At 43.2% G+C, this 25,544-nt stretch overlaps 1 protein-coding gene across 1 annotated transcript in view; it reads left to right on the top strand.

Annotated features, from left to right (window-relative positions):
• Positions 1–440: 440 nt before the first annotated feature.
• FNDC3B (fibronectin type III domain containing 3B) overlaps positions 441–25,544 on the top strand; it is a 209,527-nt gene continuing 184,423 nt past the window's right edge. The window contains exon 1 of the mRNA XM_074834262.1: positions 441–588. The gene's annotated coding sequence lies outside the window, so the exon portion shown is untranslated. The remainder of the gene's footprint in view (positions 589–25,544) is intronic.

Genomic DNA, 25,544 nt, shown 5'->3' with positions numbered 1-25,544 from the left:
CTTCTCCAGCCAGAAATGGCTTTTTCTTTTGGTGACAGCAGGGATCAACCCCCGGCGGGTCGGTGGAGGCCGCTCGCTGGGCAGGAGGAAGGCTCGGAGGGTGATTGACGCCCCAGGGGTGGTGTCTGGGAAGAAGGAACGATGCGGGAATTGGGAGGCACTGGGGGGGCGGCCGAGGGGCGAAGCGGGAGCTCGGCGGCGAGGGGGCAGCGGCCGGGCCGGGCCCTGCCAGGCGGCGAGGCCGGGGCTGGGCACACACCGGGCCGCGGTCCCGCCCCCCGCCCGCCCCTCACGGCTCCCCCCGCCCGGGGACGGGGCGGTGGCGGCGGGGCCGGCCCGGGGCGGAGCAGCTGCTCGGCGGGGCGGGGGCAGGAGAGCCGGCGCGCCCCGCCGCCGCCCGCCTCAGCCGGCTTTTCGGCGGGAGCCTCTACTCCAGAGTGCGCGGTAGCGTGGGCCGGCCGCGGGCCTCATGTGGTGCCGACATCACTGACATGGCGGAATCCCCGCCGAGCCCTCCTGGCACTCGCTCCAGCTAGCCGGGACTCACCCCCGCGCCCGGCCCGCCGCCCCGCACCAGCCCTCCGCCAGGTAAGGACGCGGCGGGGGAAGGGGGTCCCGGGCGGGGACGCCCTTGGCGAGCAGCCCCGGGGAGCCGCGTCCCCCGCCCCGAGGCGCTGCTGCCGGTCCCGGCTCTTTTGTTCGGCGGCGGGGCGGGAGCGGGGGGCGGCGGCGGGACGGGGCGGCGGCGGCGGCGGCGGGACGCGGCCGGACTTGGCGGAAAGTTTCTCTCGCTGCTTCCCCCCCCCCGCCCCGGCTCCCCACCCCGCCCGCTCCGTGCCGCGGGGCCCCGCGGCTCTGCCCCTCCGCGGGGAGCTCCGGGGCTCTGCGAGGGGCTGGCGGCGGGACGGGCCCTCCAGCACCGCCTGGGAATCCCGAGGGGCTCCGGCCGGCCGCTGTCATCGCCTCCGCCCTGCCCCGCGTCGCGGGTACGGCCGGTGCGGCTCCGGGGGGGGGGCGAGGAAAAAAAAAAAAAAAAAAATCTGTGGGGAGAGGGAGGTCGGTTGCTGGCGGCCGTGTCTGCGTGTGCCGGTGGCACGCGTGGGTGGGTGCGTGGCGGCGGCTGCCCCCGCCCCGGCTCCCCCCCGCCGCCTCCCGGAGGAGCTGGGGCCGTGGGGCGGGAGGAGGCAGGTCCGCGCCCTCCGGCTGCGCCCAGGAGCCGGCCGGGGGCTGCCCCGGGCAGGTGAGGAAACCGGGGCTCCTCCTCGCCCGCAGCTGCCTCCCAAAATGTCTGGATCCAGGGGGTATGTTGGAGAAAAAGCTGGAGGAAAAGCTGGAAGAAGGCGCGAGCGGCCCCGTCCTCCCCGCCCGGCTCTTGGCTGAGGCGGCTTTGGGAAGGAAAACCCTGGAAACTTTTTATTTTTCTTGCCAGACACCTTTTTAAAATGGCATGCTACCAGGAGACGGAATGAAAAAAGAAAAAGTCTTTTAAAAGCTTAACCTCTCTTAGGTTAAGACCACATCTGCATCCCTCCCCTTTGCCTTCCCCCCTTCCCGGTTCTCAGAAATGGTCTATTTAAATAAGGTTTTGGCTAAGGTGGTGCGGCTTGGAGCTAAATGTAATGAACCATTTATCCCATCTATATTTGTAGAATAAAAGGCGGGGGGCAAGCCTGCCTCTCTCCATATTAGTAATTGTGTATTTCGTTCGCATTTTTTTATGTGTGTACCTAAAAGTACTGGCCTTGCTCCTTAAAGTGGTAGTTACCCCATCACAGATGGAGAAACTGAGATAGGGGAAAACTAAAGTTTCTTGTTTGGTGGTTTTTTTTCGTTATTTCGGTGGGGTTTTTTGTTGTGCTATTTTTTTATTTGAACTCAGTGCTACGTTTGTGAGGACAGATCCACGTATCCCAGCTCCCCGTGCCCTAACCACATTTGCTGTATCCCCTAACCGCTTACCCTGTCAACTAGTACGTTCCTGAAAGGTGCCAAACCAGTCTAACTCGAGTTTAACAATGTGCTAGGTAATGGGATTTCAAACTCACACGCATTTTTTAAGTCTAGAACGCTATTTCTCAACCTTTTTTGCAGCTGAGCTTGCTTTAAAAAGGTTGAGACTGCCAGGCCTGGCAGTGCCTCGGTGCCCGTACGGGTCTGGGGCTCTGCTCCTTTCTGATGGGGGGCTGCTGGTCCGGACACGGGTGACACGATGTGTGCTTGGCTGAAATCCAGGTAAAGGCATTGCTTCCATGAGCCTCAGCAACCGGCAATGGGCTCCCTCCTGAGCGGAGGCATCTTGTTCCTCTCACCCGGTCCACCGGCGGTCTCGCCCACCCACCGCCCGTGTACCTTTCTCAGCAGTAAGAGATCATGCTGCCGGTGCTACCAGTAAGAAAATGATTCTTGGCCGTGTTCCCGGGGTCATTTCGGGTCTTGCACAGAAGCGGTCTGTTAGTGCTTTTCTCCTAATCTTCAGCACTTTGTGGTTCCCTTTCATTAGTTTTAAAGCAGTTGTGCTTTCTGGTTCTATCGGGACCCTGCTGTGACAGAAGCGTTTGCTGCCCCAGAAGTATCGCATATTGCTCTACCCAGTTCAGTATCTTTTGGCTAGTTATGATCATAATGTAGCTCAGAGATGAGTCTGTGTGGAAGTGGATATGTTTTACTTTTTTTTTTTTTTAACCATCGGGACTCATCTGGTTTGGGTTTGAGGTCACTGCTGGGACAGCAATGAGAGGGGTTTTTCATACTGTTCGCCTATAGTTGGCTAAAGAATAAGAAATGAAGAAAGTTAGCATCCAAAATAAGCTGATATTCTACTATAGCCAAGAAACTCGGAGCTGTAACTCCATACTGCAAGCATTTTATCTTTATGCTCGGAAAAATTTCTAACTTCCAAGCTGAAGTGCATTTATTCTGGCACTTTTGTTTTCTACATATGGTATTTAGTAAACTGAAAGAAGATTTCTGCATTGTACCTCTTTCTTAGCAGAGAATTTATGTTTTTTCTTTTTGCTAAAGATGCCTTTAAGTCCTCTGAGAGAGAGAAGCAGTTAAGGGACAGTTAAACTTCTACAATTCATAAATCTCTTCAGGAAGATATATACAGATCATGCAGCACACTTCTGCATGTGTGTGGTTGTATTCATGAACTGTCCAATTAGTATAATTGGCTTTTCCCTCAAAAATGTAGGTTGTCACTCTGGTGAGTGGTAGTGCAAAAGCAAAGTTTGCAGTATGAATAAATGTTTGTAGCGTGAGGATCTTAACTCCTACAAAATACATATAATTACATAAAAGTCCCAGAGCCTGTATACAGCTGAAAAAAACAATTTACTCTCCACAGTGCTTTTCTTATCAATATAGTTTGCCACTCCTCTCAAAAAGAAAGATGCGAGGGAAGATGGAGTGACCTGTGGGGAGCAGCAGGACTGGCAGTCTGGGATGCCCTGGGAGGACAGCCCTGTCTCCCCCACCAAGGATGCTGTGGTAGCGGCTGTTAAGTCTGGAAACTGAGTGTCCCAATGCATCGGAATGGTTTTGTGCAACATGCTGCAAGTTATCTGAGTCCCATTTGTTTGCCATAGCTTTTAGTGTGCAGCAAATAAAATAAATAGCAGAGGAAGCCAGCAGCCCCCTGTGTAAATCTCAGCTGTGCAAAATACCAGCAAGGCAAAGAGTTTCTCAAACCAGTTGCCCGGAGGACTCGTGCCTGGGTGATCGCCTCTGCCCTGCTGAATAGCAGCAGCTGAGCGGTGGAGGATCCATTAGAAACGGGAATATCAAAAGTCACGTTGTTTACGGCCAAGGTTTAGTGTCCCTGTGTGATCTGTCCCTGGAGATGGAAGGTATGTGGGAAGAGGGAAGTTCTTCAAACAAGGCAGTGGAAATAGGAGACGCTGGATACACAACGGTACCAGGCCATCTACAGGCAGGAATGCTGGTGTGTCAGCAAGCAGATAACTCCAAACAGTTTCCAGTGGGGATGTGGTGGTTTGCAGTTTTACCAATTCATTCTAAGCACCTCTTTGCAAAATTAAAGTTGGAAGCCCCCTCTCTGTTGGATTACCGACAGCTGGGGGGAAAAAAAGCACAAACTAATTAAACGTGATTTATCGTGGAATTTGTAACAGTGTTGGAGAGATTAGTTGCCTTTCAGAAATGCTGCTGTGGATATTAAATCTGTGCTCTGCCTTGGATGAAAAATGACGGTGCTGTTGAGCAAGTACACAAGAAAAACGTAGTCTGTGTTAAAGTCTGTTCCTCAGCAGGAAAATTCCCTGGAGGTCCCAGGTAGCGTGGCTTTGAGCAAATTTTCACAGTGTTTGTAATTGGGAAAGGATGGCTTTCCTTGAGCTTAGAGGTTAAAACACACGGCTTCTCCAGTGACATGCTTTCTGTGTTTGATCTAAGGAATCCTTTGTTTACAAGTAAATTGTGTTGTTTGTTAGCAGATAACAGGCAGAAAGCCAACTACAACACCAACTATATAAGAAACATTGTTTATTTGTATTTCTAGTGGTGACAGTTTATAATGGTGTTATATACTGAAAGTTACCATTTGGATACTCTGCTTATTAAACTGCAGCTATGTGTAATGTTATTTATGTAATATGAAGCAACAAAGTAATTAAGTATGTATTTTATATTTTTTTTGAAGAGGACAAAGATTGCAGCTCATACTGATACGTGGCATTTGTTTGTTCTGGCATCTGCTTCTAGTTCCTCTAGAAGCTACTCAGTGGAGCAGCAACAAGATGGATTCAGGAGCGGAGTTTCTGCTGTTGTGTTTTGATTATTTGGTTTTTTTGTGTTAAGATTTAGGATAACTGAAATCAAGCACTTGATTTCTCTGGAGATGAAGGTGGTAGGCTTGTCTGATTTCTCGATGTTGACTTAGTGTATAGCTATTCCATGGCGGCCATGCACATACCTTAAAGCATGCTTTATATGTAAGTCTCCTATAATTGCCTTATATGCAATTATGGACATTTCTATCATTAGGTCATTGCGAAGGACTCTAATAATAGAATGTGCATATATATGTATTTAAACATGTCTTCATGCTTTCAGGAATGTTTCATATGGAGTGTTTCAAAAAGAGAAAAAAGAAATTGCTCTTGAGGCTGTTATAAAAACTTCAATAAGCAACAATTTTAGATGACCCTTGCCACCCTTGAGATGTTGGGGACAGATTTCCCCATGCTTTTAATCTAAACTAGCAAAATATTAAATTTATTTTGTAGCTACGTCCCTGGGCCTCTATGCAGCTGTGTCAATTTTACATGGTTGCTCCATGTTCCCCACTCACCCACCAGTAAAATGCTAACGTTTATAATCTAAATCCCTGTGTTATCTTTTGCCCCAAATATTTCTGCATGATTCTTTAGTCAAGCCCAACACTGCAGTGAAGTAAGGTGCTGTGATTATTTTGGACCTTGGTAGCAGAAACAGCATGGGAGTAGAGACTTGTCCTGATTTGTTTCAGGATCGCCTTACTGTTTTTCTTTAGTGTAAGATTAGTTAGCTGCTAGAATTTATTCCACTTCATAAGTTGCCTTTATTGTGGAAGTATATGCCTATTCAACAGCAATTCATGTAACATAAATGACCTTATGCTTGCTGACACTTGAGCTGATGTAGGTATGTTGTTAAGTATTATGCATTGCTCTTTGCTCATTATTTATTTATTGATGTGGAATAATGCAGCAGAGAAAAAAAGATGATAGCATTTGTGGATAATGAGAGCATTGAATAGGTTTCCTTCTGGTCAGCCTGTATTTCTTGCAGACTCACGTAATGTCAACTCACAGAAAAGAAAGAATTGCTTTCAGTGTCTTGTTACTAGCAAACGTATGGCAAACAGAAGCATCGCTTTATTAGAATAAATTAACAGAGCACAAGCGATACTGTTGGAACTGCAGAGGTTGTGGATTATTCGGGGTGTATAATGCCTGAACTCAAAAGCTTGAATAGTGGCCTTTGTCTATAAGTACTGATAGAGGTGGTGAGGTTGAAAAGCAGAAGCACAGCTTGGGCTTGACTTACTTCATTAAGTGTGTTGCTGTACTGTGTGACTTAGTATTTTGCCTTTCATTTGATGTTTTAGTATCAGGAATAACGGCTTAGACTTGAAGTAGAAAGTGGAAAACACTCCAGGTTTTGTGACAAGATAAGGCAAACTGGGATATACCATGTACCTGATTCTTCTAGATCTATTTCAACCGGATGCAAGTTTGAGACCCAGCTGAATATGTGCGTGTGTCCATTCTGTTCTTGTAGCAGAAGGGTGGCTGCGGGGTTGGTGTTTCGCTTTGAGTTGTGTATTTGGTTGGCTTGAACAGTTAAAATGTTAGTCTTGTTTTCCCCACTTCTTAATCCACTTAACACGTATTAGTGTCCTGTTCTTTTGTGAGATACTCTCAAGGTCTGAGGAAATGATTTTTATAGTCTAATTCCAGTAGATACTTTTTTATTAATTGTATAAAAAATTGAAAAATGGGGTAGAAAGTAAGTTGTCACTTTTTCACCAAAACCTGTTAGTGCTGTTCCTCTAGTATACAATGCTGCCTTTAACTGTGGCTACCTTGGAAGCTATGGCTTTTAAGGTGAGAAATTTGTTCCTATTCAGTTGCACTGACTGAAGGATGACGTTTTTTGAGGGCTAGTTCCACTGAGTCATCCCCTGAGCTGGGCAGAGGGGCACGAAGCTGCTGTCACATCTTCTGCTTTGGCAGGTTAACTAGGAAATTTGTTTTCAAAGACTGCCTTGGGGAGGGCAGAGCTACAAGTCTTTATTTTCTAATGCTGGAAAGTGTTAGATGTGGCATCTCAAAGAAATGAAAGAAAAAAACTGTTTCTTACCCTGGATTTCTACAGAATTAGCTTCTGAGTTTTCTTATTCCTAGGACTTCTGCTTTTCTCAGTGTCCCACTTGCCCATCCTTTCTTTAGCACACTTATTCATTAGCTGCCCATGATTTCCGATACTAAGATAGGGTTTTCCTTTTAATTATATCTCTGTATCATTTATGTTCTTTTGTTGGTTTCATGGTTGTTAAAGGTGATCCTCAGCCATGCAGTGAGGTTACTTCTGCTCTCACACTCCAGACTGGAGGCTCGGCATGCAGCATTTGGCCTTGGAGAAGTGTCCCTCCTGAGCAGCCAGCGCCATCTGACAATCCGTGTGTCTGGGGAACTGAGCAACTGGATACACAATACTTAATTTCACACAATGTTTGCTGGCTTTTCTTGAATGCTTCAGATGTGGGTGAGGGAGGGACTGCAGATCTGTCTTTGTGGCACACTGCATTCCCTTCTGTCCTCTTTTGCTTCATGCTCTTGTTCACGCAATGGGTGTGACATGTGGCCTTTGCATGACTAAAAATGCAGGCATGTGGACGCGAGGCAGTTGTGAGGGAGGAACGTGTCCATCCACATATGTAGTGGGGGTGTGCCCAGCATTACAGCCAAGGTGGGTTGTGTCTTGACTCCAAGGTGGGTACAAATGACACAGGAAGGCTGTGGGATATGGTCCCCGAGGACTTCAGGAGATTCCGAGTAGTCTGGTCTGTCAGGACCACAGGGCACTGCTTTTGGATCATAGGTTGAGTCATTGTCGATGGTACCTGCCAGCCAGCCAGGCAGGGAGAGAAAATCCATGGGTGTCTTCAAAAGCTGGTTTTGAGGAATGGGTCAGAAGTTTTCTGGCTTGTTTGGTAAGGGCGTTCATGGATGGAGAGTGATAGGGAAGGAAATGAGAAATTGGAAATGTAGTCAGGTGGCCTCATGTTTTGGCTGTCATGTGTAAGAGGGAACATTAAGGCACAGAGGTGGCAACGCTGGAAGGAGTTAAGCTGTGAGTGGCTTGCAGCACTGTGAATGGTCTGTGGAGAGCTCAGACTTAGAGACTAACCCAGAAGCAGGCTGAGCTACAGGAAGGCTGGTGGTGGTTATGGGCAAGAGAAAGGAATGGCAAAAAAAATAATATTTAAATTCAAAATAAATCATAACTTTCAGTCTAAGTTGTCAGTCAGTTAGAGAATGGTGCTTTCAGTATATTTGCGTTGATATCTGAGCATGCATATATGTTGTCTTCTCTTAAATGAGTGACCTTATGTGGTTTGGAGGAGGAGAGAAAATGGCACTAGTGTCACAAATAATCCCTTGTATAAACTGTGGAGTCTAACAGCATTTGAGAGTCTGGATCAGTGCAAAATGACTTGATAGTTGAAAGAGCGATCTGCTGCTCACTTTGCACACCATGACCCTGCAGGCATTCAGCTCTGCTCTGAGAAGTTCAAGCCTATTTTGTACCGGCAGGAAATGGATGTTAGATGTTTTGAGGATAAAGGATTAATTTTATAGCAATTCAGTGATTATGTTGATATATTCATAAGTCTAGCTTGTTGACACAGTCATTTTCTCGCTGTTCCCTAATCCGAAGTTAGTGATTTTAGGTGACTGTGAATGTTCTTCTGGTCTCAGGTAATACTGATGAAAGTAACTCAGAATAAGCAAAAGTGAATCATAGTTTTCTGATGCTTCTGTGTTTCACTTACACTCAAGCAGGTAGGTGGCTCATACCCGTGGTGCCTCATTATGTAACCCTCTATTTGTATGTTGTTCTCTGGGTTTATTTGTTGTAAAACTAAATTACGTTTTAGTTCAGCAGGATCTCAAAACAACAACAGAAACCCAACAAACAAACAAAAACCTTAAAGGAACAAACGAAAATGACTTTGTATTTTCACATGCTGGTTAACTTCAGATGTTGTTGAGGTAATAGTGTCTTATGTTCAGAAGTCAGAAATATCCTATGGATTTTGCCAGAGGCACAGGTAACGTCTTGTTGCATGACTCTTGCAGATGAGCTGTTCCTACCACTCTGGGAAGGTCAAGTGCCATAACAAGGTAGCAGCTTACGGCTCATTGAGTTTTTTGCTACCACAACATATGTTCTAGTTTTGCTTCAGGAAGGTCTAGAACATAGTCTTGCAGGAATTAGTGTGTAACATGTGGGTTATGTTATTGGTAGCTGACTGTAACTCATGCGGAAGAAATCTTATGGCTAAAGAAGAAAAAAGTCAAATTCTGAGATCTTCAACAAAGCAAAAATTCCACAGATCTTGACATAAAATTGAACAAAAGTGATCAGAGTTGTTAATGTTGCTCACACTTACATACAGTCAGCCTTAATGCTTGTTTCTTGTATGTCAGCTGATGGCAAAATTGTTTGATTCTGCTCCGCGCATATTTGTTTTTGCAACTCTGTATGCTGCTCTAACAGATCTTTATTATTGCTTATTAAGTTCACTGGTGCTTTTAATGACCGCACAAAAGATAAACATCCTCTGTGACTTCATTAGACATACAGTGCAAACTTCTTGCTGATTTGAAGCCCGTTCACTGGGTCAGTGTGCGTTGCAAGCAGCAGCCGGGGTGCTGCACACCCGCGACTGCTAGGATGTCTGAAATATAGAGGAGGGGTCTCATTACCTAATTTAAGTGTCTTCTCTACAAGCTGTCATGTGTATCTTTACCCTTTCCCCTCTCGGTTAACAGAGCTGGACATGCTTGTCCAGATGTTCCAGCTGCCTTGTTCAGTGGGCAGGAAATGGTGATGGGGTGGAAATTAAGCAATCCTGCCTAGCGTAACCAAAAGGGTCTCTGATCTCTTCTGCAGCAACCACTTCTGGCTTCTGGATAAAACATGAGTCTAGTCATTCAGATACATCTGTAACCGCAATCTATTTAACGTACAAGACAGCTACACTTTTAATTTTTATATGTCTGAATAGTTTGCTTCAGTGGATGTGTGAGAGCCGCTATGTTGCTGTAAAGGCAATATTTGTGGATATAAAACACTGAAGTTAGACATCAACAGTTTCACTTCCTTTTGGCATTTCTTGATCATGCAGTCAAACAGGATGATATTATGCTCAAAAAAGTTGCTGTAAAAAGTTTTTCAGTTTCTCAGACCTTCTAGACTATTACAGTGTTGTCCCTGCTAGCAGATCTGGGTCCTTTCTTGTCTGTCTTAATAAATTCTTGTTTCTCTATTCCCTTCTTCCTTCCTTAGATTTTTCCACTACAACATATTCATTTCAATACATCCTGAATTGCTGGGTTAATGTAAAGGGACAAAGGTGAGTGGATAAATGGTTGTAGTATCTTCTGAAATACGAGAGTTGGGAGGTAGGAAATACTGGTATGTGAAGCTAATGAAAATAATAATGAAGGGAATAGTTTGCAAGTAGGTCAAGCATGTTATTTGTGGCCCTGACATCATTTAAGATTCTGTGATGCTCTCTAAAAGAAATATAAGCAAATATAATAATATGCGCTCTTATGTGATTGAGTTTCCTCAAACAGTGATAATGCCACCTTTGAGCAAATTTGATATATCCTCATTATACAAACCATTATAAAACCACAGTGATGTGGTTTTACTGCAGCTGCAAAACTGTGGGCAGTGCCAGGTAGGGATGAGGTGCTGCTTTCTGGCTGTGGGTTAGCGACGTGGCAGTGGGAGAGCTGTCCTTTCGCTTTGGGAGGGAAATGCAAAGTTTTGGCCCGGAGCCTGGACTAGCCTCAGATGGCGAGAAGTGGTTTTATGCTCAAGTTAGAAAGTATATGGGGATGACAGATTGGATCTGTCAACTTTCCTCCTCTTCTGTCCTCAGCAGAGTTATTTTCATTAATTATATAAATATTTTTTTTTAAAAGTGCCTTAATTATGTGTTGGTGTCCTGGCTCTGTAGAGCAAGAGAGGTTTAACTATCTCTGGTGGTCCTCAAATGGTTGTGCTCGTGCAGGGCTGTGCCCCAGATTGCTGCCTGGGACAGGGCAGCGAGGGGCTGCCCGCACCACCCTGCCAGGATGGCTCCTCTGCCCCATCTTACTGCGGGGCAAGTGAAAGGCAATCTGAGGGACTATATGCAAAATTTAGGCAATTCAGATGAGGAAAATCTTACAAGCTGGCTTTCCATAAAAATTTTGAAGAGTGCTTGGCTGGTTCTTTAATGAGTATTTTATATTAGCTCTATACTGTGTAAAGTATCTCTGTTTTAGCATTTTTACACATCCCTCCTTTTCACAAAAAATATTTCACAACATTCAGTAATGTGTGTTTTTGAAAAATGTGAAGGGATTTGGTAGATGAAGGGGGTAGGCAACTGAATCTGACTCTTGTCGTATGCAGAATACACAGTTAAGAGGAAGAAACAGAAAAATACCATTTTTATCTATTCTCTTCTAATACATTAGACAAAGATTTAGTGTGGCTGCTATATGTTTATCTGCCAACATCATCTCTTCCCAACAGTTGCGATCAGTATTAGCATTGAGGGTTTTTTTAAAGCAGATACAGAGACTTTGCTGTGCAACTACTTGCACTGCTTGACCATAGTGTGAGTGGGGGCTGTTAGTGGTGATACAGCCATGAAAAAAGGTGTACACCAAAGGGTGGCTCTTTATTTTGTTTTTAGTAGAGATGGGAAGGGAGATTAATACTATTTTGCAAGTCCTTCTGGGACTTCTTTTGGAGAATGTATACATTCTGATCACCTATGTTAGTGAAAGATGGATAAATTTGAAGTTGTAGAGTTGCAGGGAGAGGGTTATAAGCATGAGTGGAAGTGTAGAAAGCCTTTCTTGTAAGATGAGATGAAGAAATATTTAACAGGAAAAAAGTTCCAATGAACTTTACTATCTCTAAATCCATCAGAGATGTAAACACTGTGAAGGCGTACAGGACTGTTTAAGCCAAAAGCCAGTGTCAGCAGATGAATGCATGGATGCAAACTTTTTCAGAATTTGATCAAACAGCTTAGTCTAAAGCAATCCAGCTATCCAGACAGGAGATGTCTTATGGCAAGCTGAAAGACCTAACTAATTTTAATGTAAAGACCTTTATGCCAGGCTACAAAAGAATATGTGGCTGTAGTATTTTCATATATGAATAAGGAGCGTGCAAGTGGCAGACTGATTTCAAGGAAGTGGGAGAGCAGAAAAAGACCTTCTGTCCTGGAATACTGTGTGATGAGAATACTCGAGGCGTTTGTTGCAACAGCAAAACTTACAAACCTGACCCTTATTTTTTAATGAATTGAAATAATAAAAATACTTTTTTCAAGTCTACTTGCACTTGAAGTTATGTATGTGCAGAGCTGTACAGTATCGGTGCTGAAACTTTGATACAGCTGCGACCATAGTGGAATTTCACTCCTGTATCCTGTTACTGATACTCACTTTTTTATTAGGTGGATGATCCTGGTGTAGCATAGTTTCAGAAAAGGAGATAGGCAGCTTTCAAAGAGCTTTGAACATGAGGTCAAACAATAAAGGTGCTTTCCAAAACTGCTTTGTGAAAGTGGTGGACCACTTATCGGAGTAAAGCCCAGAGGTTTGTATCCAAAACTTTGCTAATGATAATCTCTATGAAGGAGCATGGTAACTTCAGGATAATCACAAGCTTCAAAGCAAAATCAGAATACAAGATAAACTTTGTTTAAGCTTTGGCTTAGAGAAAGAAAGTAACAAGATCGGTGCTTCGCAAATGTGAGTTTAAATACTTAAAAGATCAAAAGGTTTGAATTTATATTTGCTGATATAAGATGGAAGTTATTCTGAAATACAATGTAAAAGCTTAAAAAAAAGTGAAATAAAGTAGCGAACAGATGTGCAATACCAAAGTAGAAATATTTTCAGTGATATGGAAGGGAAAATCTAAATCGGGTCACCTGCAACTTCAAAGTGGCTGTACAAACAACAAATTGCTAGTTATGCTTGCACCAGTACTCTGGAAGAGGAAAAATCAGCAGGTAGTGTAGGTATTATCTAGCTAATTGCTTGGTAGCTACACTAAAATTGCATTAATACTGGTCTGTGGTGTTCCCTTTCTCAGCAGAAATGCTTTTGTCAGGCAGTAGTTAATGTTTCTTGCAGTGAGGAGGATGCAGTGAGTCCTTCTTCAGCCTTTCATCTGAGTGTTTTCCTCTTAGAACGAGGAGTCACAGGAACTTGTTGACAAAGCTGTTTTCTGTGATTGAACTGAGGTTTTGTTTTGGGTGGTTTGTTTTTTTGTTCCAAAGAGTCAGGTTTTACTTAAATGTATTTATCAACACTGTCTCATTTAAGCTTGTGTGATGTACTTTCATTTCTGGGCTGCTTGGGGGGGATAAATTGTTTTAATTGTCTTTATGTTAATGCAGAAGAACTGGGAGCTTGTTTCCATCCATCAGTGCTGGAGATTTGAAACAAAAGCCAAGCAAACTTCCAGATGGTTGCAGATCCTGGATCCTGGCCACTGCCCGACGCAATTAAGTACGCCTGCTTCTGTCATTTAACTGCTTACAAAACAGCTGCCTGCCTGCGGACTTTGCCTTCGTTAGCAGTCGGGTGAAGGAGGAAGGTGAAGGAGTGTGGTAGGGCAGGAACAGTCCCTGTGGGGTCCTCGGGCTTTGGCCAAGACTTCTTGCCAGCAACGTAAGGATTGGCTTGTGAGTTCGCCAGGGTTATAAAACGCCCAGCTGTTGGCTTTTAAAATTGTGTGACTGGGCAGCTGAGAACTTGGATGGACTGGAGGATGAGCTGTATTGACGGAGAAACAATGGTTTCACAAGCACACACACGTACTCCCCTTGCCCCCCTTTTGGGGCCATGGGTGTGCACTATCTGAAATCCTGTCACTAATTAAAAATCACAATAAACCAGTGCATTTAAAAGTGCTTTCTTTTTTAGTTTAAAAAAGTCTCTGGCTAGGGAGTTAATGAAACGACTGGGAACAGCATTTTGCGTTGTGGCCGCTTGCTCAATCGTGGTTGAGTTGGTGCAAAGGATGTCAGAGTTGATTTTATTGTTCTGATGGGATTTCAGCCCAGTATGGCAAAGGAAGAGTTAATGTGGGCAATAGGAACTAACTCATCTTCAAGGCCTGATAGTGCTGGTGGGTGAGCAGGAGGGCAGGCACTGGCTGAAGAACCTGGCTGGGAAGGGGGAAGATGGGGCAGAGGGAGCATCCCTGGGCTGGGCAAGGGACCTGCGGGCAGGTTGGCAGGGCCAGGAGCACAGGCAGCAGCAGTGATCCGTGGGGTTTTATTTAATGGTGGCTCTCTGTGGGTAGCTGGGTAGTGTGGTTTAGTTTCAGTCCCACCCACAAACTGCTAGGCATTTCCTAATTTAGGAAAGTCCATATGAAAAAATTTGCAGTGTAAGTTGTAGATGTTAATGTGGATAGATCCTGTGGACTGATAATTTTGATTAACATTAGTGGCTGGGACAGGCTGTCAGTTTTAGTAGGAAATCATTAAATAATCGTGAATTGTTAAATAATTGTTGAATAACCAGTGTGATGGTTCCTTTGCTCTTGGGAGATACCAGAGCACCTCGCAGGGGTGATGCATTTCATTATTCCCATTTTACAACTGAGAAAACAAGACATGGAGGTGAAATAAGTGGAGATACTTGTTTGTTGGGGCTTGTTCCAGTTGAGGCCGGACTAGAAATCCTATTAGTGGTCTGCATGTGTCTGGGGGTTTCCCTCCCCAACATGAGACTCAACAAGCCTCCTGGCAGCGCCTGTGTGTGGTTCGAGTACCTCTGGAAGTCTTTCCCAGGGGAGGAATGCTGATAATCTAATGTGGCAAGAGGGCAATAACTGTTTGCCTTCTGTTTAGTGTATTATATTGTATTTGTAGGATGTCTTTGTAAAAAGCTGACTTGTTATGGGTAAGGGGGGTGAAAATGTTTTTTTTACAAATGCCAACTAAGTTTCTGCAAGCTAATAAAATTGTCAGTAAGCAGTACAACATACGCTTAATTTAGTAAGGTTATAGTTCTTTTTCAGAAAGGATAAAGTTATCCTGGCTTGCTTGTAACTTTTATTTCTGGTGAGCACATGAAGTTGTATTTCCATAAGAGGAGGAAATACTGTTCACTTCCCCTGGCTGATCCCATCCACTCCAGTAGCTAATCTTTGGATTTTTGTTTTTAATGTTGTGCCCAACTCTGCTTTGCCTGGCTCCTGCTTCAGCTCACTGGTTCTTACTGTTCTTTAACGTCCGATCCTTGTTGGCCCTGGACCATATAAATCTTGCACAGTGCTAGTAAATCCTGCTGGAGTGCCATGCATCGCGCCGTTGGGTATGTCTGCTCCCACGGTGTGGCTGGTTCACAAACAGTGTTATCAGCTCACAGATTAAACCGTGGTCAGTCAGCTGGCCAGCTCTTAATACATTGAAGATATTTCATTTTGATTGTGCAGTGCTAACTCTTTTATCAGTGTTGCGTGGTATTAAGTCAAACGCTGCCTAAAGAACATACACGTGCTAACACAGCTATCTTTCCAACCAAGGGTGTAATCTCGTCAGAGAGTGCGCTTGGATTTGTTTGACAGGACCTGTTTTATATAGAACAACAATGCTGATTATGTTCATATCTTTGAATTCTTTATCACTGAAATCCTACATTGACTTTTGATTGTTTTATCTGAAAGCTATGCCTTACTAATGGGATGTAATGGCACTGGTCATCCTGCTTCCCTCTCAGCTGCTGGTGCTGGATCAGCATGGTCTCCCTTCCATCCCTCCATGTCAGTGTGACCATAGTTAAGGCATTGCCTTAAAGGCTCGAATCAAAACTTAATTGCAAGATTTTTGGGGCTGACTTGGCAACTGAGGTAATTCATCAGTTTGCTTGATACAAGTGCATTTTTTGCCTATTTCCAAATACCGAGTGGAAAAATTTATTAAATGCTTTTTCCCTGTATCATTAGCCTTGCATTTTGCAGTGGGGTTATACCACTATTAGAGTTCAGTCCTTTCTAATTCATTTTAAAAACCAGCTCGTTTTATGTCTCCCTGCAAGTCATGATTATTTTTTTATATCTGACTTGTCTTGACTGCTGTCTTGGTTTCATTTACCAATTTTCTGTAGCTCTAGTTAATTTTCATCACTGTCTGTTCCTCTTTCCCTCCTTTACCCCTTTTTTTCTGCTGCATTACATCTGTATTGTCTTTGTTTTACCATGGAATCGGGATAGGTTTTTAGCCGGCTTCCCTCTTTCTCAAACAAGGGGATCATAATTTTTCTTTCTTAGTTGTCTGTCTTTAAAAAAAAAAAAAACAAAACAATATAAGCTTACACCTGTACGTAAATTTTCCTTTCAGTCAGTTTTTCTTCTCAATTCTTGTCAGTTTTGGGAAATTAACATTTGTTGTTTTAAACAAAACTGCATGTACTAATGCCAGGTAATCTCCCTCTAATAATGTTTGATTGCTGTGGTGATTCAAAAGCTTTCATGGGATGATCCTGACTGGTTCTGTGAAGATGAAATTTCCAGCTGTTGGGTGTTGAGTGTTTAGAAACCAGACAGATAGGAAAACGCTGAGGTTTTTTCACACATCTTGTACAGGTTGTGTGTATATGGTGTAGGAAAGTTTTGTTTGCTCTTGAGCTATGTTTGAAATCCCTTTGTGGTGTAAATCAAATAATTCTCTAAATATGTTGTAGGCAGTGGGGGAAGGAAATGGTTTCACAAGTGTTTGCCATACAGAACTTGGCGGATCACCTCAGTTCAGTAGTTAAACATCATGATATTAAAAAAGGAGGTGCTGCGATCCAACTTCACATGTATATTGATAGATAAAATACTACAGATGTACATCAAAGTGCAATTTTGTGGCCTGATTGCACAGCTTTAAGTTCATGCTGCTACTGAAAGGTCAGTCCTGCCTCCAGCTCCCTTTATTCCTGTGGCTTCTCTGGTTTTGGCTCAATGCGTTAGACCCCTGGGTTGATCTGGAGGTTAACCTTAGACCTGGCTTGCCTTGCAGCTGGACGAGTGCCGTCCCAGCGCAGGAGAGGGGCAGCAGCGGGGGTCCAGTGTGGCTCTGCCAGTGCTGGCCTGGCATTGGACTTGCTTCAGCCTTTCCTGAACCTGGGCTCCAACAACTCAGCCATGACTTTTTAAGTTGAGCTGATGATGGCATGTGGTCCCTCCTTCTGTGCTGGCGGGATGCCTGAGTGGGGCACGGTGTAGTGTGGGGCACCTCCTGCGCCCGCCCCCCTCAACAGTTCCCAGTCCCACACCACCTTCCCCAGCGATCAGGGCTGTTCCTGCTGAGGTACAGTGCAAGGGGAGTGCAAGTGCTAAATGGAGAAATAGTGCATTTTACTTTGGCTTTAGTCTTGTAGTACTTGTGCTGTTTGAAATCGAAGCATTGGTGATCATTCTCCCTGTCCACTAGTCTCGTCCAATTAACCACCACCTCCCACCCTAAAGGAAAAGGGTTAAGAGAAGGTAAGTGCAAAACTGTTACAGGTAAAATCTCCTGGTCTCCTGAATGCTCTGCCATGCACATGTGGGTTAGCTTTCTTTCGGTTAAAAGAGCAGCTCAACTACCTGGCTTTGATTTTAAATTACTTGTTCTCCTTCAGTGTTCATTTTAGCTACCTGTCCCAATACCTTAATTTCTTCTTGCTTTGAAACTGTCTCTGCTCTTTGTTTCTCATATTTGAAGAGACGGGCTTTCACATCCTCTGTACGAAAGGGCGTCAGGGAAGATCTTCCCTTTCTCTTCTGAACAGCTTGAGGCGGAGATCTTGTCTTTCTTTATATTTACTCACTGCGAAGCACGTTGTGGTGATTAACAGCCAGCTAGCCTTTCTGGAACAGCGTGTGCTGCAACAGCACAAATATCCCGGATCTGTAGAAAGGCCCTACCACAAGCAGAGGTGCATCTTGGCTTCTCCTGGGGACAGGGCGTCCCTGGCAGCCCTCACGACCTGCATCTCTCCTGCGTTGTTTGAATTCTGCATTAACTGTGTGGTAAGAATATCTCCTAATTAGTCACGGCTAAAATTTGGTATTTAATAGCTACTTAGAGGCAGAACTTTTATGGGAAGAAAGAGTTTATAGATAAGTTGGTCACTGCTTGTTAATTAAAGTCTGTCTTTTGTCAGGGATAATTGGTGCATTGGTAAGAGATAAACAAAAGTTCAGACAGACTACAGTTGAGCTGTAATCTGCTTATGTTAAAGCCTTAAATAGCAAAGGGTGTGCTTGACTTGAAGTGCTTGTCCAGGGATCTTTGACTTCTGTCCCTATGGGGGAAGGGATAGTGAGCTTTGAAGCACAAGCCCAACTCTAATGCTGAAATACCAATGAATAACAGAAAAGTATCTATAACAGAGGTATCTCTATTGTGTGTTGGATTCCAGGTGGTGTAAAGAACTATTAGATTGTTAACATCTCCTTTTAGTAATATCCAGGTTGGAAATATCAGCTACTAGGATACATCCAAAAGGAAGCATGCTGAGATATGGAGCAATGCTTAATCAAGTCTCTTTGTGTTTTCCACCCAAGAATGTAGCCCTGAGGTCATGTTTCCCTATACATATGTATGTATATATATGTAGAGGTCTGCCCTTAAAGCAATGGGCTTAATTTAACTGAGTTCAGCTGAGTTTACATACGTTCACCTCCACTATGGGTACATTTGCACTCGCTGTTGTCCTTCACTTGCATCATCAGAGACTTGGTTTCAGCAGTAGCTTTGTCTTGGGAAGGGTGGGTGAAAGATTTAAATGTAGGCATGAGAGAGAGGCTGTGATGCTGGATGCGGACTGGGAAGGTCTGTGTAATGCAGAAAGAATTCCAAGCATCTTCTTGGTTAATTCTGTTTTTCAGAGGGCTGCTAATGTGGCTTGATGGGAACTTGCATGTTGAGTGCAGCTTAAGGTTTCTTGATTATTTCTAAAAATGTTTTTTTAATGTCTTCCTGAAAATCTCTTTGAATTGCCAATAATTGTACTTAAGACAAAACAACTCAAAAAAGCCTAATCTTTTTACCTTTGCTAATGTCATGAAACTACTGATAATACCTTGGCAAATACTCTAACACTGAGTCTATTTTACTCCTAATGAAAAAGAGCCCTGATCCCATCTGATTCAGTTAAATTTATGCTTTCCTACTCAAGGACTGAATTTTATGTGCTTGGTATACTGTACACAAAATACCTTATTTTTCCTAACAATTGGTTTGATTTTTTATAAGGAAAAATGTATTTCCACAATATTTGCAAACAACACAACACCACTCCTCTCCAGAAAGTACAGTTGCTATTTCTAGGTCACACAGAATGATTTTGGATGCTAGGGTTTTACTACTGTAGTAGTGATGGTGACTTATAATTAAAAAGCAAACAAACAAACCCAACTTATCAGAAATGGACATCAGAAATGTCCATTATATTTGGCACTTAGGGTCTATGAAACTGAACTTGGAAAAATGTCTGAGGGTATTTTATATCCTCTGAAATGCTATATTACCTTTTCCCTTTCCCTCACCTTCCTACGGATGCTTATTTTCTGTAGTGATTATTCAGATTAGAATAAAAATGTGAATTTGAGAAGCGTATAGGTAGCTTTTTCTCTGATGCACATCAACATAGCTTCACTGTTTTCAAGATATTTGTCCTTAAAACTGTTAAGTTTTTAAGGTGTTAAAGTGACATTATCAGTGATCTGATAAGCTTCAATGCCTTGCATTAAAATTGTATGCTCACGACTGATAATGCCAACCTATAGAGAACCGTTTGAGGGACAAAGAAATACAATAATGGCAAAGGAGATTTTTGAAGAAATGTTCCCATGATGAATTAACACCTGTCTCCACCAGTTTCTCAGTAGGCTTAATGATTTTGCAGATTGAGATGCTGCTTTGAGAATAAAAGCTGAGGATACAGGAGAGTATACAATTTATATGAATATTGGAGGAAAATTCAAAAACCTTTTTTTAATGTCATCTCTCTAAATTAATTTTGTTGCCTAAAATTGTGTTGGAGGAAGCCTTGGATCTTGTGAATTTGGTTCATGTTTGTCAATTAACTTAAGTAGACTGAAAAGATCTCATTGAACCTCACCAGCAGGATTTTAACCATTATGTTAGTTTCTTTTTTTTCTCGTCAGTATTACTCAGCAGTGGTGTTCAGTTGGATTGTTTGGCTTAAATTAGGAAGTGGCATGTTTTTTTATAGGTCTGTATGTGTTGTACACTTGAACTGATGGTGTATAATTAGACACTCCATTTTGCTTCCATTTGACATCTTTTAACTAATTAGTTACTTGAGTTTCTTTATTTTGCATTACTTTTATTTTCAGTTGATTAAGTACACTTACTTCTCTAAGGGTACAAAATTAAGAACATACTAATTGCACAACAATTTTGGCATGTGTAGATTGCCTCAGTGTCACCTAAGGACAAAGACTTTTCTGCTTACATTGCTGGCTCTCTTCCCTCCGTGCCCCGTGGGCAGATGTGTCAGAGCAGACGCTGCGCACTCCAAATTCTCTTCCTCGCTCCTGCAGTCTAGTCAAAGCTTGCTGGCAATGTCTAACGTAGGTACTCACCCTTAGAATCGGCTTGATCTTAGCTTTTAGATGTTCAGACCCACTAGTTCAGTGAGTTTGGAGGAGTGGTGGTGGGACAGCAGGGTGATCTCGAAGGAGTGGAAACCCAAAGGTGTCGTGTATCCAGTGGTGTGAATTACACCTGGAAACCAGCAGGCTTCACCTGGGAGCTGCCATGAGGTGAGTGGGTAGTTGTGATGCTCTCTGCTGATTTGAGTAAATTGGGATTGTGGGTATTGAGCAGCAGAGGAATAATGTTGTGGTTATAAAATATTTGAGTGTATTATTTCTAGGAGCAAGTTTTCCCCAGGCACTGAGTGTTCAGGAATAAACATGCCTTTATTATGAAGTGCTTGCTCTGATTTGTGAGCAGATCAAGATGTTTGGATTTTGGTTTGAACATCAGTTATTGATGTGAGGGACTGAGTAGGATCTAACCTGTGCCAGCTAACAAGGTAAAGCCCACAGAAATGAGAAACCACTACAATTTTACTTTTGTTGCCGCACTGCTGGCTGATGCCGGAATGTGTCCAAGCATCTGGTGTTTGGACAAGATACTTCTTTCTGTAGATCTGTTTTTCAAAGGGAACACTTTTATAAAAGCTGGGTCTGTGGCCATAGTTGAGTAAATCTTTAGGGCTGCTCTGCCACAAGAGGAGGTGCAGGAGGTTTCTCTTGTGAAAGTGGCAATTCCTGCCTTCGATCTTATGTAGCTGTTTAAAACTGTGTCTGTATGTTTATATTTGGACTGTATTAATAAAATCCCCTCTAATAAACTTACCTGTGTGTTTGTGTTAAGGTACCTAGCAGGTAACGTCCCTGGATGCTGTGGTGGTCATTGGGTGTTGAGTTCAGCGTTGCACTAAATCAACCAGGGTTGGGAGGGTACATTAATGGATATGTGCTATTGGGACACAAGGGTCACTGCATGGGGACCTTACCTTGTAATAGGTCTTCTGTAGCCATAAGCTCATCAGATGTTGCAAGTATAATTCACTGAAATGAGAATATCCTTTCACTAAGGCTGTATTAAAACACAGTGATCATTTATGGGGTACTAAAAATGGTAGCTGGTGTTATTTTGAAGTCTTGTACAAATGGAACATTAGCCTCTGGTTGTCTCCAGTGAAACCACAGTGATTTGGTGTTCTTATAAAGAAAAGAGATATTTAAATAGAGACTAGCAAAGATGTAAAGTGGAAGTACTGTTTATTACTGAGGCTAGATTTGGATGTCCATTTATTGGAAGAATAATAAATGACACTTAAAAACCTTTAGAGAGATGTATTTTAAAAAGATCCAAGTGTCACGGCTGCAATTTTGTGCCGTCAGAATTCTTGCTTCTCTTTCTTGAAATGCTTGCTCTCTTACATTGAATGATCGCCGTCATTCTAGAGAATGCAGCCTTGGCTTTGCCTGACTGCTGAGAAAATGTTAGATGTGAATCATCAATGTGGATATTGTTTCATGGGGCTTGAAGCTGGTCAAGTGGGGAAGAGTTGCACAGTAGGTTATGATATGACTATCCCCCAGTATCCACATTATGTAATTTAGGTGACTTTATTAAAAACTTAAGACTTCTGTACAGTCACTGTTACCCCCAAAAGCCCAATTAGGAACACGGTTTTTCGGCTCCTAGTTGGTTGCAGGGGGAGCTCAACTTAGGTGGTGTGGGATAAGCACCAGCGGCTGTGGCACCAGCACCTCACCAGCTTCTTGAAGACCTGTCAAGCAAACTTGCTTTCTACAACCATGTCTCTGTTACCATAACTTTTGGTCCATTCCAGTGAATGAACCAGCTCTGTGACGAGGGCGGCCAGCCGAGCTCCTTGGCATGGGCTGGAGCCCTGCTGCTCATCCCCACTCCGCTCCTGCCCGTGCTGCTGGCAGCTGCCTGCCGCAACTGGGATTGGCTCTGGGAACGGGACAGGATGTTTGCTTTTGTGGAGTGCAGTTGTTGAGGAAATTAAATGAAGGGATAGCTTGACAGGCCAAGCCACCTACATCAGATGAGGCCATTACGATGAGGGTTGTGGGCATAGTTGGAATCACCTTATCAGGAGGGCTTGGGGAGGACGTGCTCCTGATAGCCAGTGTTGCTTGGAAAGCTGCGTTGTGTCTCTTCTCTTTGGACCGCAGTGTGATGACTGGGGTTGAGTACAGAGAACAGGGAAATCTTAAGGAGTTCTGAAGGAGCCAGTTTATCTGAAGGTGTGAGGCTCTAGCCACTGCGGGGGGGATGGGGGGGGGCGGGGGGGCCTTCCCGGCTGCCCAAAGGCGTTACACACGCGTTTGCGCGTCGACAACTGGCCTGCGCAATGACAGATAAGGAGGAATGCACAATATTTTAAGTATCATAAAGCTGGATATCCTTTGTACAGGATATTTCCTGTCCACAAGAATTTATTTTTCAACAATATTATTGGCAGAAAATCCACCAAATGGAAGTGGGGGAGGGAAAGTTGTGTATTGCAGAAGATGAGAAGTTTCTAGTTTTCCCATCTTAAGTGAAGAAATAGGAAAGCTTTGGAAAACTGAAAAATACAGACCTCTTATGTAGCAGTAAACCACCAGAATGCCTAGTTGCATATTGAATAGTCACTGATTTGCATTTATAACTGTCAACAATGTACAGCAATTAGCTATTAGGTTCTTTAAAAAACCAGACATTTGAACACTGTGATCAAAAAGGCGTTGATTTCCAAGGAAGGCTGAGCCTAGGGACAGGAATAGCCTGACCAAAGCGCTCCAGACTGACTTCCACTGGGCTCTGTTGCATGGTTTGCCTTTGCATTCGTAATGAATTAAAGCCTAAATCATAAAGCAGGATTTAATTGGTAGTTTGTGATCTGGTTAATCCCATAGTGAAAGTAAAGTGTATTTAGCATTGCTGCTGCCCACTCCCCCACTGACTGCAGGGTCTGCCTGCAGCGTGGCGGCTCAGCAGCTGCTGGAGCAGCAGAGAAGTGCTTGTAGCTTCCTGCTATGAAAATACCTTTGTAAGACTGTTTGTATGTGCTTCCTTCTGTAAACTTCAGATAGAATTCATTCAATGTCATGAATGTGGCTGCGTATTCTGGGATAGCTGTTTCTAACAAAGACCTACAGCTATTAAATACAATGAGAATTTATTGTTTACCATAATTTTTCCTTTTGTTTTTTTGTGTGTGTTTCTAGCAACAGGTATTTTCGTGAAGGAGTCATCTGTCTGTAACATGTCTCAAAGTTAGCAACATACATTTGCAATTTAGTAAAATTTACAGAAAGAAGGCAGTGTAATAAAGAGGTGAGACACTAAGGAAGCACCCCCGTTCCTATCTTCCCAGTGCTAATAAAAAGAGAAAATAATTTGGTAGGTGGGCGGCATTCTTAAGGTTTGTAGCTGGACTTTGTTTTTGGAAATATGAGGATTATGGTGTGTGTTAAAATTCTTAACCCGTTTTCTCTGCATCCCCAGCACCCAAGAGAAAGCTTCCTAAAACAACACTGAACTTACCATGCTGAGATTGCACTTTTTGAGGCTGGAGTAACATGTTATAACAGAAATCCAAGTTGATGAAAACATTTTAGTCGTGGTGCAAATATGATCTGGAATCTTTGGTATGTGCCAGTGGCAGGAGCTGCGCGCCCCGGTACGTCGCTCTCTTGAAGCGAGTGTGTGTAAAGCTTTGGGATACAGGCACGCTGTGCTTTGAGACTGAAGGGCAGGGTTTTGTAGCAGGTTAAATCCACGAAAATGAGAGGGAGAGATTGAGATTTTTCTCTTCACCACTTTGCTTCATAGTCTTTAGTAATTCTTTGAACTTGCTTATTTCTGAACATGGTTTAAGCATTCTAAGGGTCTTCAGATAAATGAAGGTAATCATACCCATTCTGTAGATGATGTGTGTATACATACATATCTCATGATTTACGTGATGATCACAAACCTCTGTGATATGGGGAGAGTAAGACCCTACAGGAGATAAAGCTGCCAAGAGAAGCTGTAAAAGTAGTTATCAGATTATTGTACTGATGAGCAGTGACCTGACACTATTGTACTAAACAGAACCCACCTCTATTTGTTGTTTTTTTAGGGCCACTGGCATGCCTCTAAATGCCAAAATTTGGATCCAGCAGTAAATTTTATGCACCTGTTCTACATCTTTATATCTTCTCACCACTGACTAGGGTTTTTGGATATGGTTTAAAAAATCTTTTTGTGACCTCTACCTTGTGTTTGACTATGTGTTGTACTAAATTTAATATAAAGCCTAAAATAAAGACTTAATCCTTTTGTCTGCCATACCTATTTATATTTGGGATATGGAGCTCACTTGCTTTAGTTCTACGTTACTGGTTTCCCAGCAGCTAAGTAACTTGATGACAAATGTAGATCCCTGTTACAGTATCAGTTATAGATCTGACAGCTGGTATATAATGTTAAACTGCACTAAATAATGTTTTTCCATAGTGATCCATCCTAGAGAGGGAAGGGTGACTTGTGAGAGTGGGTTTCCAGTCTGTTAGCTGGTCTAAAAATTCTGTCGGTTTACCAGCTAAGCAGCTCTGCTGTTAGATACCACCATGTTTCTGCATTTTTGATCAGTTTTCTGTTAATCTTCAGGAATTCTTAATCCTTTTATAACCCAATGATGCTTCAGCTATCATGCTATAAGTAGAATGCAGTTGGTGATTGTACTGCCCCTTTCTCTTTGTTATTAGCGTTAAGTACTTTCTCCATATTTAAGAGATAGGAGGCTCAATCCACTCATGTTTTTTCACAAGAAGGAAATTGCTAGTAACAAAGTGACTCTCCTTAACTTAATCAATTCAACAACTGTTCAGAACAAGCCTTCAAGGCTAATGTACCTCAGTGTGTTCTTAATAATAGGCATATTATAGTCTGCTCAGACTATCTCATTCATTACTTCTGACCAAATACTCTACTGAGATTTCTGCACCACTAATGTATATGGGTGAGGAGGAGGAAAACAAGAGCATCCACAGTCTCTTCAGCTACAAATTTAAAGACGAAAGTTGTAGCAAGTTGAGCTTTTGATTGAAATGATAATAAATCTTGTTCTGCTCTTCCTTGAACAGAGAAGACACTGAGAGTGAAGTGTCCTGTAATGGTGCTGAAATTCATAGTA

Source organism: Strix aluco, chromosome 9 (genome assembly GCF_031877795.1).
Source record: "Strix aluco isolate bStrAlu1 chromosome 9, bStrAlu1.hap1, whole genome shotgun sequence".
NCBI classification, from domain to species: Eukaryota; Metazoa; Chordata; class Aves; order Strigiformes; family Strigidae; genus Strix; species Strix aluco.
The sequence above is the reverse complement of the archived record's forward strand: the minus strand, read 5'-3'. Positions and strand labels throughout refer to the sequence as shown.